Below are 14,829 nucleotides of genomic sequence, written 5' to 3'. Positions count from 1 at the left end.
TGTTCCAGTGTCTAACAACCCTTTCATTAAAGAAGTTCTTCCTAAGATCCAACCGAAAACACCCCTGGTGCAACTTTAGGTCATTTCCCCCTCCTCCTGTCACCAGGCACCTGTGAGAACAGACCAACCCTCACCTCACTCCAACCTCCTTTAAGGTATCTGTAGAGAGCAATAAGGTCACCCACAAGCCGCTCCTCGTAGGACTTGTTCTCCAGACCCCTCACCAGCTTCATTGCCCTTCTCTGGACTTGCTCGAGCACCTCCATGCCCTTCTTGTAGTGAGGGGCCCAAAACTGAACACAGTACTTGAGGTGTGGCCTCACCAGAGCCCAGTACAGGGGGATGATCACACACCTAGACCCACTGGCCACGCTGTTCCTGATACAAGCCAGGATGCCATTGGCCTTCTTGGCCACCTGAGCACACTGCTGGCTCATATTCAGCCGACTATCCACCATCACTCCCAGGTCCTTCTCTGCCAGGCAGCTTTCTAACCACTCAGCTATCATCAAACTTCCAGATCTAGAGGAACGCTTTGGCTGCAGCCTAAAAGCCAGGTGTATGGAAGCTCCCTCAAGCCAGCCAGTCTTCTCCCTGCAACCTGCCAGAAAACAGCTGTCCTGGTTTCAGCTAGGATAGAGTTAATTTTCCACCTAGGAGCTGGTAGGGTGCTTTGCTGTGGATTAGGATGAACACGTTTTTAATTGTTGCAGAGCAGTGCTTACACCAAGCCAAGGACGTTTCAGCTTCTCGCTCTGTCCTGCCAGTGGGCAGGCTGGGGGTGCAGCAGGAGCTGGGAGGGGACAGACCCAGGACAGCTGACCCAAACTGGCCAAAGGGGCATTCGGTACCGTATGGGGTCGTGCTGAGCAATATATAGGGGTGCCTAGCCGGGATGGGGGTCCGGCTGCTCGGGGTTAGGCTGGGCTTTGGTCAGCAGGTGGTGAGCAATTGCACTGTGCATCACTTATTCTGTACACATTAGTAGTAGCAGTACTATTCTCATTATTATTACTATTTTTTTTCCTGTCTTAATAAACTGTCTCTGTCTCGACCCACAGGCTTCATTTTCCTATTTCTCTCCCCCATCCCAGAGAAGAAGGGGGGAGGGAGAGCGAACGGCTGTGTGGTGCTTAGCTGCCGGCTGGGGGAAACCACGACACCAGCAGTGTAGTCATGTAACCAAATTAAAACCAAAACTTTCAGCCCGGTCCTTGACCTGAATAGGGAGTGAGGATCTGGATTCTGGCATTTATATGTGATAGTTTATATGCAGCCAAAGTAAATACTGCAGTCAGAGGTCATGGCGCTAGATTTTGAAAAGTCCTGCATAAAGAAGAGATCTCAGAAAAGCAAATTTAAATAACATTAATGTCAAGAAAAGTCTTTCTGATTGCTATATTCTTTATCTGTCATGACTAGACAGATGAAAATCTATGACGGCAATTTTGCCTTTTAGGTCATTTTCTTTTTTCTTTTATTTATTTCTTTTATTTATGTGTATTTATCTTAACAGGCTCTGTACTAATTTTCCTCACAGAATGACTAGCTAGCAGAAATATGACCCTTATGTGCCTTTTGTAATTAATTCATTAGGGCAACTCTTAACCACTAAGCCCCTTGTCAGGTTATTTCTATTAGCGATAAGGAGCAATTAACCCTAAAACATTGAAGCCAGGTTGATGAGCCTATTCCACAAGGTCTCTTGGCTCCACACATGTGAAGTGAAATCTGCCAGGTGGGGATCATTTGACCTTTGCTATATAGGAAGCATGAGGAGTTATGGGAAGAATTGCCACTGCAGAGGAGTTTGAGGTTCAGGTTACTTAAAGTGCTTTTCTACAGTCAGGGTGGAATGAACTCAGTGTTCCCAAGTAGGCTGCTTTTTCTTCGTGTTTTCTATCATCTCTGTAAAACAGTTTTGGAGACTCTATGAGCTAGTTACATTGGTGGTGACTTCTCAGAACAGGAAAACCCTGTTGGTGCTACTTTTGGTGAATTAGCTTGGCAGTGACTCAAGTTCAGAAGCTGGCAGGTAAGTGTTGCTGGGTTTTACAGTTGTTTTGTGTTGGGGACATTGAGGACTTCCTTCACCTTCTCTGTCTTCAGTGAGGTTACCATGGATTCTCAGCTGGTCCCCAAAATATTCTGGGACAGATCCACTTTCCTGGTAGACTCCCACGTTCTTCCTTGCTGCTTCTAGTCTTGTGTTTAAAGCCATACAATACTGCATGTTTATTATGATTTTTTGCAGAGGCAGAATATGATATAGAAGAGGATTGATGTCCTGGAATGTCTCATAATCAACCAAGAACCAGCTTTGTTTCAATGACTACTTTCTACTCAATATAAAATCACTACTTCTTGTGAGCATATATAAGTTCTTTTCATTTTTAAAAATAAATACATAGATTTTAGTCTGTATTAGGAGATTTGGGGGCAGTTTTACATATTCTTAATAAGTAGCAGATTGAAAGAGGGAAGATATGAGAAGTGGCAGTTATCTTTAGTATGTAGAAAGACAGCTTCAGAACTAAGAACAACAAACTCCAGGACAAAATAGAAATGTTCCAGAGTATGTTATTCATTCTGAATGACAAACTAACATTGATAGACTGCAGAAGATCCATTATTTAAATCCAAAGAAATGCATAGTCTCCTTTTTTTTTCCCTAACAGCTGTATCTTGTAGTCAATGGAGATTAAGTACTTTCCTAAGTTAAAGATCACCTGTGTCAAAATCCTTTTAAGTTGGCTCTCAGTTTAATCAAATTGTTTCTTGTTCTTGTGTTATTAGAAAGGGTAAATAAAAGTCCCAGATATGCCAACTGTTTCTTACCCCTTATTTAGCATAACCCAATAGTTTCCCTTTTTGTTCAATTCTTACAGGCCTGTTCTGAAATCCACAGAGGTGATGAGAGTCTTTATAAGACTGCAGTGGTTTTTGGCTCAAACCTTTAGCAGCTGTTTGAGTACAATACTGATGTATACATGAACGTTTTCCTCTCCAGTGTCCAAGTTGGAGTGCAACATTTTTCATCATGCTCTCAGATCAGGATTCTGATTCTAACAATGGTTCCTAGTGCAAATTTCCAGAGAAGAGGGAAGCAAACCAGTCCTGAGTGCTTTGAATGAGATGGAGAGAGCAAACAAACGTAAATAAAGAAGATAAACCTGTAGGAAAGTTTTCAGATAATTGCCACTGTCCAAAAGCTTGAAAGTGGTTGAATCCTTGAAAGCTCATTACTGAAAACTCTGGCTGCATCACTGAGTTTGAAGGAGTAAGATAGACTTGCACCATTGCAGAACCTCAGTCGCTGTTCAAACGGGCACTGCCTCTAACTTCACAAGAATGGAAGAGAAAAGGTCATCTTTCTACCTTGTCAGCTACTGGCAGACCTACAGAAAGAAAAAACAAGAGTTGTTAACATTACAATGTAATGTTTTTTTAGGACATCTCACCAAATGTGTAATATTGAGTAGTAACCAGACAACAAATGAAAGGGAAGATGAAAGAGTAGAAGGTACTTGCATGGCCTTAGTTTACGTGGCAATTGACAACCACAATCCACAATGATTTCTAAGTGCCTTACACCATTGACCCTGGAGGCACAAAAATGGGATTCCCGTATTAGCTAAGGGGAGTACAATCCCACTCAAAACATGAGAGTCTGGGGTACGCGACTGAGTACTGAAAATCTTAAGACTAGGATGTTCACGTACCAGGAAGGAATCTCACATTTTAGCACTAAACAACTATCTTTAGAGACAGGCTGGGAATTGGCTCTTTTTAACCCAGGGTCAATTTCAGCATCTTCAAAGCTAAAGAAATGGTTGACTGCTCTGTTGAATTGTGTTCCAGGCAGAAAGACTCATGTTCCTATTAACATAAAGAGCTTAATACCTTGCTTCTGTCCTAAAGATGAGTTTTGGATTCAAACGTACCCCCCTCCAAGATGAACAACTACCTTAACTTTGTGGGGTTTATATTCTGCGTGAGAGATTTGTAATGTCAAGCTTCACAGCTTCTCCGGATGCAGGAAGGAGGTTACAGATGCATAAAAGGGCAAGACAACTGCCAAAACTACATTGCATTGTCACAAAACTACTTTAACATATCCCTGCAAGCACAGAAACTCCTTTGCAAATCACCACAGATTAGACATCAGGGCTAAAGAGTGTGGAAATGATTGTTTAACAACTGTATGCATACTGCCAACTTTATGAGCCAGTCAAACTGAGATGAGAGCTTGAGATCCCAACTGTGGCTTGGATATGCTGTGCACCATAGAACTTCCTCTGCAGAAGATGTCTTGTTTTGAAATTACGAATGCTTTTTAACCATAAAGAGGAGAATTCTGGGACAGAGTATTCTGTCCTGGTCCCCAGTCCTGGTCCTGCGTGGCTTCCCAAACAAGCTCCTCCAATAATTTTCCAGGGACAGAGGTGAGCCTTACTGTCCCGTAGTTTCCTGGATCCTTCTTCCTGCCCTTCTTGAAGATCCGAATGACACTGGCTTTCCTCCAGTCTTCAGGCACCTCACCTGTTCTCCAGGACCTGTCAAAGACGATAGAGAGCAGTTCAGCAATCATGTCTGTCAGCTCCCTTAGCACATGCGGATGCATCCCATCGGGACCCATGGGTTTGTGTACGTTGAGCCCACTCAAACGCTCCCGAACCTCTCTCATGTCCACCAGGGGGGAGCCCTCCATTTCCCAGACCCCTTGTCCTATTGCCAGGGGCGAGGAGCCCCGGCGGAGTGTCCTTGAAGCAAAGACTGAAGCAAAGAAAGCATTCAGTATCTCTGCCTTCTCAGCATCTTCCGTGACCAGGACACCCCCCTCATTCAGCAAGGGACCCACTGTATTCCTAGTCTTCCTCTTGCTGTTTACATACTTGATAAAACCCTTCTTATTATCCTTTATCTCTTTTGCAAGCCTCATCTCTAGGTGGGCTTTAGCCTTCCTCGTTGCGTCTCTGGAGGCCCTGACAACACATCTATACTCCTCCCGAGTGGACAGGCCCTTTTTCTGTATTTCATAGACCTTCCTCTTCCTTTTGATCTTATTGATGAGCTCCTTGCTCATCCACACGGGTTTCCTGCCCCCCTTCCCTGATTTCCTATTCCTCGGGATGTACTGATCCTGAGCGTGGAAGAAGTGCTGCTTAAATGTAGCCCAGCTCTCACAAGCACCCTTGCCTTCTGGCAACCTATCCCATGAGATACTCCCAAGCAGGTCCCGGAAGAGGTCAAAGCTGGCTCTTCATATAAGTCCATGGAAGCAATCCTGCTTTTAGCCTTACTTCCTTTGCCTAGCTCCATCTGGAACTCCATCATCTCATGGTCGCTGCATCCCAAGCTGTCCCCAACCTTCACATCCCTAACAAGGCCATCCCTGTTGGTAAGAACGAGGTCCAGGAGCACCCCCTGCCTCGTCGGCTCCTCCACCACCTGCGTCAGAAAATTGTCCTCAACACATTGTAGGAACTGTTTGGACTGCTCGTCCACCTCTTAATTCACCCTCCCCCAGCTGGAGCTGGGAACACTCTAATTGCTCCCTCACATAAAGGGCAACCCCACCCCCTCGCTTCCCCAGCCTCTCTTTCCTAAAAAGAGGACATAGCCCTCAATGACAGTGTTCCAGTCATGCGAGCTGTCCCACCATGTCTCAGTGATCACAACGAAATCGTGGCCCCACGACCGAACACAGATCTCGAGCTCATCCTGTTTATTTCCCATGCTCCGTGCACTGGTGTACAGGCACTTTAGGGAAGCAGCAGGTGCAGTTACCCCTGGGGGGATGCAAGAAGAAGATGCTGGCCAGGGGATCAGGAATGCTAACTTCTCTGAGGAGCCCTCAATCCTATGGGAGAGCTCAGAAGTTTTTCCCTGTCTTCAACAGTGATGGTAGTGACGACTTCCCCTAACCCTTCTCTGTCACCTTTAGCTCCCTTCCTTTCCCCCATCAAACCTAGTTTAAAGCCCTGGTAATCAGCCAGAGTGCTTGCTCCCCAACACACTTGCGCCCCACTTGCCCAGTTGGCGTCTGTCCGTAGCCCACATGCCTGGCTTCTCAAAGGATGGCCCAAGATCAAAATACCCAAACCCCTGGTCCAGACACCACCCCCTCAGCCAGTCATTTACCTCTCCTGTTCTGCTCCTTCTATCTGCATCCCAGTCACCCAGCAGGAGGGCAGAGGAGAACACTACCTGCACCTCCTATCTGTCGCCCTCAGAAAAGTCCCCAGCCCTGGTCCCCAGATTTTTGAGCTAGGGACATGATTCCACAGAGCCTTCAACCCTTTCTTTAGCTTTAAAGCCACTCACTTTAGGAGTGTGGCATGTGAAGTTTCAAATAGAAGCACAAGAAAACCGTGAATGTAAAATCCATAAACACCTCTCAGGACTTCAGACTGCTTTCAAGCATACAGGAAAGCCGCCTATGAAATGCTCTACTTATTTTACTTCAAATTACTCTAAATTTTCATATGCACTTTAAGAGGCAAGTAAACTGTAGACATATAACACCAGCAATTAATTTGAACCACCAAAATTAATAAAAGAACTCTTAAAAATACTTTGTTTTGAGAAGCCTTTATGCTAGCTAAAGAAGTTTAGGACTGCAGGTATTAAATCTGAACTGAAAGTGCTGGAAGTTATTTAAAGGGTACCTGTTCGTAAATCTGGCCTTTCTGCAATTTGTGAATTTTGTCCCAAAACACTCCCCTTTCATTCATCTTCCAAAAAGGTCTTGAACAGAGTTACACTGCTGTAAAAAGTGACGGAATTTCTAGATGAGTATTTACTGTGAAAAATGTTCACCTTTCTAAAGGAAAATGTGCCTTATAGCATCTAAATGTTTTGTGAGAGAGAAAAAGTAAAGGTCCAAAACTCCAGCTTTAGCCAAGTAAATGCAATCTATCTGGGCAGTTTACTGATCAAAACTGCAAGAGAGTTTGAGAACAACCATTGAGAACTAAGGCAGGGAACCAGCCTCCACAGACAGAAGGCAAAGAACAGGGACAATGGTCTGCCATTTAGAAGGAGCGAACCCAAAAAGGAATAAAAAATATTCAAAATCTTGCCCAATGCCTCACTTTGTACAAACAACTGAAGGAGGCGGCACAGGACTGGGGACTGGAAGGACAGCAAAGGTTTTTTTGATATTAAATTGACCAGTGGTCAGCAGTTCTATGTCTGGGTGGAGGAGGGTCACAAGTGGTGTCCCTCAGGGGTCAGTCTTGGGACTGGTGCTCTTCAACATCTTTATCAACAACATAGATGATGGAATCGAGTGCACCCCCAGTTTGCAGATGACACCAAGCTGAGTGGTGCAGTCAATACGATAGAGAGAAGGGATGCCATCCAGAGGGACCTGGACAGGCTGGAAAAGTGGGCCCATGAGACCCTAATGAGGTTCAACAAGGCCAAGTGGAAGGTGTGGCACTTGGACTAGGGCAATCCCATGAATTTATATAGACCGGGCGAAGAAGAACTTAAGAACAGCCCTGTGGAGAAGGACCTGTGGGGTCCTGATGGACGAGAAGCTGGACATGAGCCAGCAGTGCACGCTTAAGCCCAGAAGGCCAACTATGTCCTGGGCTGCATTAAAAAAGGGGTGGCCAGCAAGGAGAGGGAGGTGATTGTCCTCCTCTACTCTGCTCTTTTGAGACCCCACCTGGAATATCTCTGCTCTTGTGAGACCACCAGACCTGCATGCAGGCTTATGGCTCCCAGCACAAGAAGGACATGGAGCCCTTGGAATTGGTCCAGAGGAGGGCCACTAAGATGATCAGAGGGCTGGAGCACCTCTCCTATGCAGAAAGGTTGAGGGAGCTGGGCTTGTTTAGTTTGGAGAAGAGAAGGCTCTGGGGAGACCTCATTGCGTCCTTCCAGTACGCAATGAAGGGAGTGTATAAACCGGAGGGGCAATGCCTCTTTACATGTGTTGATAGTGATACGACAAGGGGGAATGGTTTCAAACCAAGACAGGGGAGATTTAGGTTAGAAATTAGGAGAGCGTTTTTCACTCCAAACAGTTTTTCACCAAAAAAAAGTTTTTCACCAAGAAAGTTTATCACCGGGGTGGTGAGGCACTGGCACAGGTTGCCCAGGGAGGTTGTGGATGCCCCATCCCTGGAGGCATTCCAGGCCAGGCTGGATGCAACTCTGGGCAGCCTGCTCTAGTGGTTGGCAACCCTGCCCAGAGCAGGGGGCTTGAAACTACGTGATCTTTAAGGTCCTTTTCAACCCAGGCCACTCTATGATTCTATGATAAGCTGCTGAATTAGTCTTTACTGACTAAATGCCCACCTTCGCTTATAATGTCTGATACTGGAATTCTTTGTGAAGCATGATACCGAAATGAACCTGAATGTTCAAGGAATGTACGCTTCAAATAAAAAATGTGAGTCAATTAGACTAATTAGGGACAGCGTTCTCAATAGCGTCATATTGCTAAAGGTTAGCTGGCATTATTAGCGTGAATCAGTTTGATAGTTTCCATCTTCATTTAGCTATATTTAGAAATTTCTACTGCTTTTTATTTAAACTACAAGGTTGGTATAACCTTTTTTTTCCCTCTCCCCTGCTCCCAGAGTTAGCTCCTTCAATTATGAGTAACATGCTGAACCCAGATGCTATTTTTTCAAACAACGAAATGAGCCTGTCAGACATTGAAATCTATGGCTTTGATTACAACTACACCTTGGTCTTTTATTCTAAACATCTGCCCATGCTGATCTTCAATGCTGCTTGGGAGCTTCTTATTAATGAGCATCGGGTAAGCAGAAGTATTGCAACTACAATAAATTTATGGATATAGAATATAATGGGTCACTCCTAGCTGAGGGAGATATAACTCATCTGGTCATGTCTCAGTCCTAGCTTGGCTCCTTGGTAACACATTATGAACAACAGCTACGTACGAATCCCAGAAGTCCTGGTTTATTCTCAGCTACAGTATTGAGCAGAGGAGAATCTGGCAACAGTTAGGGATCAGGGTTTATATGTTTATTTATTTATTTAACATAGTGGTGGCAATAGGGTTCTGGTTTTGTTTTTTACCAGATTTTCAATTCTAGTAGTCATCCTAATAATATAAGGAGCTTGAAAGTTGTTTTCACTGTTTTATGCATTGCTGTAAGTTTAATGATTAATTTTCATGTGGAATATTTTAGCCCAACTCTTATGAAGTCTGCGATTGTGCTGTGTGTCTGTGAGGTGCTCTGTATGATTCCAGCCGTTCAGCTGAGTTACCTAAAGGGGCAGAGCGCGCAGTGACACTGTAATCAGAGGCTGGATCCAAGAGAGATCCAAATAAGTGTTTAGCTCAGCAGTCCCCTAAGAGGGAGCATGGATTTGCTGCTTGGCTGAGCAGCATGTTTGTATTGGTGACCAGTCAACATCCAGGCAGCTTGGAGCTGGTTTGGGGACGGCAGAACTTACTGTGTGTCAGGACTCAAGGAGGGAGATAGGTGATTTTAAAGGTTATGGGGAAAATGGAAGGTTTGCAGGGAAAAGGACTGAAGAAAGTGTGGACTGGAGAAAGTAAAGGTAATTGCAGCATAGGAAGTGCATGAAAATAAAAGACAAAATCCATGGACTAGTTTAATTGACAAAATTGCTTGTATATTTTATGTAACCTAAATGTGAATGTGTGGTGTTACTCTGCATTCATGTTTTAATCCAAAGGTTAGGAGCTATATATAAACATCTGTAAATATATCTGGAAGAACAACCAAAACTTCATGGGCACTACAAGCATACACAACTTGATCCCCCTAAAATTTTGGCATGCCTTGGTATCAATTTCTGTAGAATGCATAAATGTCCTTTATAAAAGCTACTTGGTTCTTGCAGGAACCTTTACAGTAGCAGTAGGAAGACAATAATTTAAACATGGCTCAGTCTTTAGCATTTGAATGAATACAGATAGTAAGACCTATACAGTTTCTTGTTTCAATAAGAATCTCTTGAGCTGTAGTGAATGAAGCTACAATTGCTTTCTGAGACAGCTTGCTGAAACATATAATCTCTTCAAGTTTGAGGAGCATCAGGTTTTGTTAATTACCAATTTCTGGAGCTGGTTAGTAGTTTTCTTGATGTTAATGTTAGAAAAATCTTCTAGATAGCAGTGTCCCTTATGACAGTTACAGTCAGCCTGACAGATGACCAGTTTTGGTCATGGCAGTGTAAGGTATTCATCAGAAATTTTAAAATACCTTGTAGGAAGCAAGGAATTTTTGAAGGGTGTCCAAGAGAAGAAACATTAATTCAATGATAATCTCAGAGGTGGCAGCAGATATTGAATGTAAACTCTTGCTCTTGGGTTTGTGTCTTTCCTAATGTATGGGCCTTGTGCCACCTTGTCTGGATTGCTGTTTCAGTATATATCGCCCTACCAAGAGTGGTGATGGGGGGTAAGCAAACAGTGCAATTTTAATCATTATTTTGTTTGGCTTGGAAGAAAGCTTTGATTTGTGTGCCAGGATAGGCTCAATCTTCTTCTTATATGTACTGGCATGCATGCAAAAAGACAGCTTACCATCAGAATAAATTAAAATAGGAAAATCATGTATGCAGGAATTTGAAAAAGTCAAAAATAATTTTTTCTGTTCATACCTGGTTTAGCCACCTTGAGCAAGTGCAGTGCATTGTAGACTTGGATTGAACACCTTCTGGACCCTCGTTTGACATTTTCCCATGTTCCCCGGCCAAATCTACACATCCTCCCAAACTGTCTTTAGGCTTGCAGTGCTGTTCTTTGTTCAAATCAGGAGCCTCACCCACGTTCTTTGGAACCAACAGTAGGGACGGCAGCTGGCAGCAGGTCCATTTTATTTAAATACGGATGCCTGTGCTTGGTACAGGCGTGATCTGCAGCAGCTGCAGAGCAAGTCCTTTTCAGCCTAGAAACAAACTTTGTGGAATATTTAGGATTTCTTTATTTTACGAGTAGCTAGAGCCTCCATTGTGAGGCTGCCTAATATACCTACCCTCTCCCCCCAGGCTTGTAAGGTAGCCGTGTACCTATGGAGACTTGCAGAAAAGGGGGAAGATATGCCTGAGGTGCATCAAGTTCTAAGACTGATGCAGATAGTTAATCAAAGAAGTGGACTGGATGATCTTTCAGGGTCCCTTCCAATCCCTAATATTCTGTGATTCCGAGTCTCTGAGAATGGCACCTTTACCGGAGCAATTCCTCCATCTCAGACTGTCCATTGCAGACATCCCCAAACCAAATTGAGGTGCGGGCAGGGGGAAAGGGCAGCGTTCAGCTCCCCCTGCTGACCGATGCAGGAATAAGTGCAGGCAGAGGCTTTGCAGGGTGGAAAAGTCAATTTAATTCTGGGGTAATTGTGGCTGCCACCCCCAGCCCATCCCCAGGTTTGGGGCCTGGCCTGACGGCCTGCGTGGTCGCCAGACCCCGGTTTCTCCAGCTGGACCCTTCACAGCCAGAGCATGTCCCCGATGTTGTCATCCTCTAGGGACCGTGGCAGTCCGTGCCCATCCTGCCCCAAGTGCCATGAAAAGCTTCGCTGAAGTTGTCGTTCCATGGCGGGGCTGTGCTCCCTGCGCCTGGGCAAGACGCTGCGGGACCGATAGCTGGAGGGGCTCCTCCGCCGCTGCTGCCGCCCCAGCCCCACATTGCGCCACAGTCTTCTGTGGGGCCGGCGGGATGAGGCATCGCGCTGGGCGGGCGGCACCACGCGCACGATGGCCGCGATGGGCCCGCGGCACACTGGGCAGCTGAGTCCCTGGCGTGGAGATGGTTGTCCCCTGTGGTCTTCTGTCCTGGTGCCAGGCGCTTCTCAGCAGCCTGCGGTCCTCAGCACCTCCCTTGGTGGTCAGTGAGGGGACCTCGATGCCTCCTCTCATGTCGCTGGCTGGACCTCGACACGTCGCGTGCCACCAGCAGGACCACTATGGATAGAACCAGGCAGAAAATATTCTATCAGCAACTATACATTAGCTTGCTAGGTTCAACCAAGGTGTCTACAGTACTGTAGCAGTAAATATTCTTAGTATGGATTACAAACATTACTGTTAGAATGGCAAATATGCTGGTGATAGGTTATGCTTCACAAGAATACACTTAGGACAGATGAGGTACATATACGCATATATATTTGATAACATTACCGAAGGACTTTGATGGATGTGTGCAACAAAAAGGGCTTCGCGTGTGCTTCCTGCAACGCCTCCGCCTCTCGCCTTCCAGCAATGGGACCTTGAGCTCTTGAGTACCAACAGCCGGACTGGACTCAGGCGCAACGCTCAGGGCACTTATGGCCAGCCACCTTTTGTGAGGCTGTAGGGTGACAGCGACTCTGTGGTGGCATCGCAAAGTTCTCAGGGTGCCCCTGATGGCAGCACTGACAGAGGTCACCTGCCTGTGGTGAGGAAGTGCTGAGGTGAGATGGCTGCTCCACGCTGGCAGGAGCAATGTCTGCCAGGCTGGGTCCAGGCCAGGAGGTCGGCCTGCAGCCTGGGAGCTGCCCCTGGGAGCCAGGGATGTCCTGGCATTATCCCCCACATACCCAGCACTGTTAATAAAGAATACCTGCTTTCTAATTCTCCAAAATGAGTCTTGGAAAGTTACTTTGCTTTTTGCGTTGTCCCATTGATAAGGACACAAGAAGCTGAGGACCAACTGATCTGGGAAGGTGGAAATGTAAATTACTTTGTTTTTGAAAAATAAATTAAGAGGTTTTATCAGTGTGGTGGTTTTACTGTGCTAGACAGCTGAACACCACCACAATCGCTCCCTCACTTCCCCTTCTCTTCTGAGGAGGGGAAGAAATAAAGGAAAGAACAACTCATGGGTTCAGATAAGGATAATTTAATTAAAGGGAAAACTAATTATTAAGGAAAGATTGTTGTACTTGAAATGTTTTTGTGAAAAAGTAGATATGAAGATGAACATACCTTGTCATTTCATGTCCGCATTCAGATTTTCAGGTCTGAAAGGAGCAGAAGCTGTCTGTATCTACACATACCACAATTGTGCCAAGCACATTAATGTTGCCTTTCAAGCAATGCACAGCAATAGCAGCTCTCTGCACCTTACTATTAAATGTCAATCAGACCCTACTTTGATTGCTAGAAACCACAAAACAGCAAGAGAAAAAAGATTTTATTGCTGGCAGCAGCAATGCTCAGCTACAACATACCTCCTGGTGTTTTCTGCATGGGGGAGTGGGAGAGAAGATGGCACTGCAGGAGAGCATCCATCACCTCTGAGAACATCCCCAGGATGCCTCACATCAGAGCAAGGTATTCGGGCCAACCCAGGGTTGACAACGCAACTATCAAGGACAGACAAGGGAATCTAATGTGTAAATATGACTGAATGAAAGCCACAGATGGAAGTCATTCCCCTAACTCTCTTCATGCCCCGACACATTCCTTCTTGATTTTCTCTAGAGACAGTAAAATAAAATTTTAGAAGGGACAGGCACCCTTACATACACACATGTTTTGGGGAGCTTTCCCCACAGTTTTGCAACAATTCCATTCCTGTTCTTTCCTTCTCCCATGTCACCCAAAAAATTAGGGTTCATAGGGAACAGAAAACAGAGTCCGAGCTTTTATTTTTGTAATAATCATTAAATATTTTTTAATCACAAAAAAAAAGTTTCCACAGTTCATTAACTCTTCTTTTACTGACAGACTATTCTTCTCTCAGTTTTTGACAGAACAGAAAAAAAAAATTCTTCTTACTTTGGTGTTCAAATGAGCTACACTTCCAAAATGAACATAACCAGACATTGCCCTTTCAACGTGCTCAAAAATCTCTTGGAAGTCAGTAACATAAGATTAAAATAAATTATGCAGAGAGCACTGAGATATACAGCTCAAGTTTTTTGAAATAATTACAAAAACACAATACATTTTTAAAAGAATAATATTCTAGCACTGAAAAATAAATAATACATTTTAAAATTCTCACTTAAATTCATATTGTAAAAATAAATCATTTTTTAAAAAAGAACATAATGCTTCCATAATTATTTTTTTCATGCAATGTTGTTTCAGGGAGTCATGCAACATAAACAAGATTCTGCTTCAGCTGCCTGCTGTCACATAGCTTTGTACAGAAGCTTGATGGGTTTGTAAGTTGAGAGGGAGGAAAAATCACCTTGAAGGCAAATTGGGGATATTTCCATCCCCAAATTTCAGCTGACAGAACAGCCTGCATCATTGAGTTATCACAGAATCACAGAATCATTTAGGTTGGAAGAGACCTTGAAGATCACCTAGTCCAACCTCTAACGTAACACTAACCAGTCCTCCACTAAACCATATCCCTAAGCTCTACATCTAAACGTCTTTTGAAGACTTCCAGGGATGGTGACTCCACCACTTCCCTGGGCAGCCTGTTCCAATACCTAACAACCCTTTCGGTAACAAAGTTCTTCCTAACATCCAACCTAAAACTCCCCTGGCGCAACGTAAGCCCATTCCCCCTCGTCCTGTCACCAGGCACGTGGGAGAACAGACCAACCCCCACCTCACTACAGCCTCCCTTGAGGTACCTATAGAGAGCGATAAGGTCGCCCCTGAGCCTCCTCTTCTCCAGGCTGAACAAGCCCAGCTCCCTCTCGTGTTATTCAGAGTACCTCTGTGTTTCAGCAGGTTGTGAAGTGCTAGAGGTACAGCACGTGCACAGATACAATGGGGCTGGGGACATGCTGAAAGCCTGAAGTGTCTTGGATACATTAATTATGCCTAAGATAGCAACAACCACTCTGCCACGAATGGAGTTCTGAAACGGTTCCTTTTTGGAGCTTTTTGCAATGCCTGATTCTAACCCCTCTGAACAAT

This window comes from Aythya fuligula, chromosome 1 (assembly GCF_009819795.1).
Source record: "Aythya fuligula isolate bAytFul2 chromosome 1, bAytFul2.pri, whole genome shotgun sequence".
NCBI lineage: Eukaryota > Metazoa > Chordata > Aves > Anseriformes > Anatidae > Aythya > Aythya fuligula.
The sequence above is the reverse complement of the archived record's forward strand: the minus strand, read 5'-3'. Positions refer to the sequence as shown.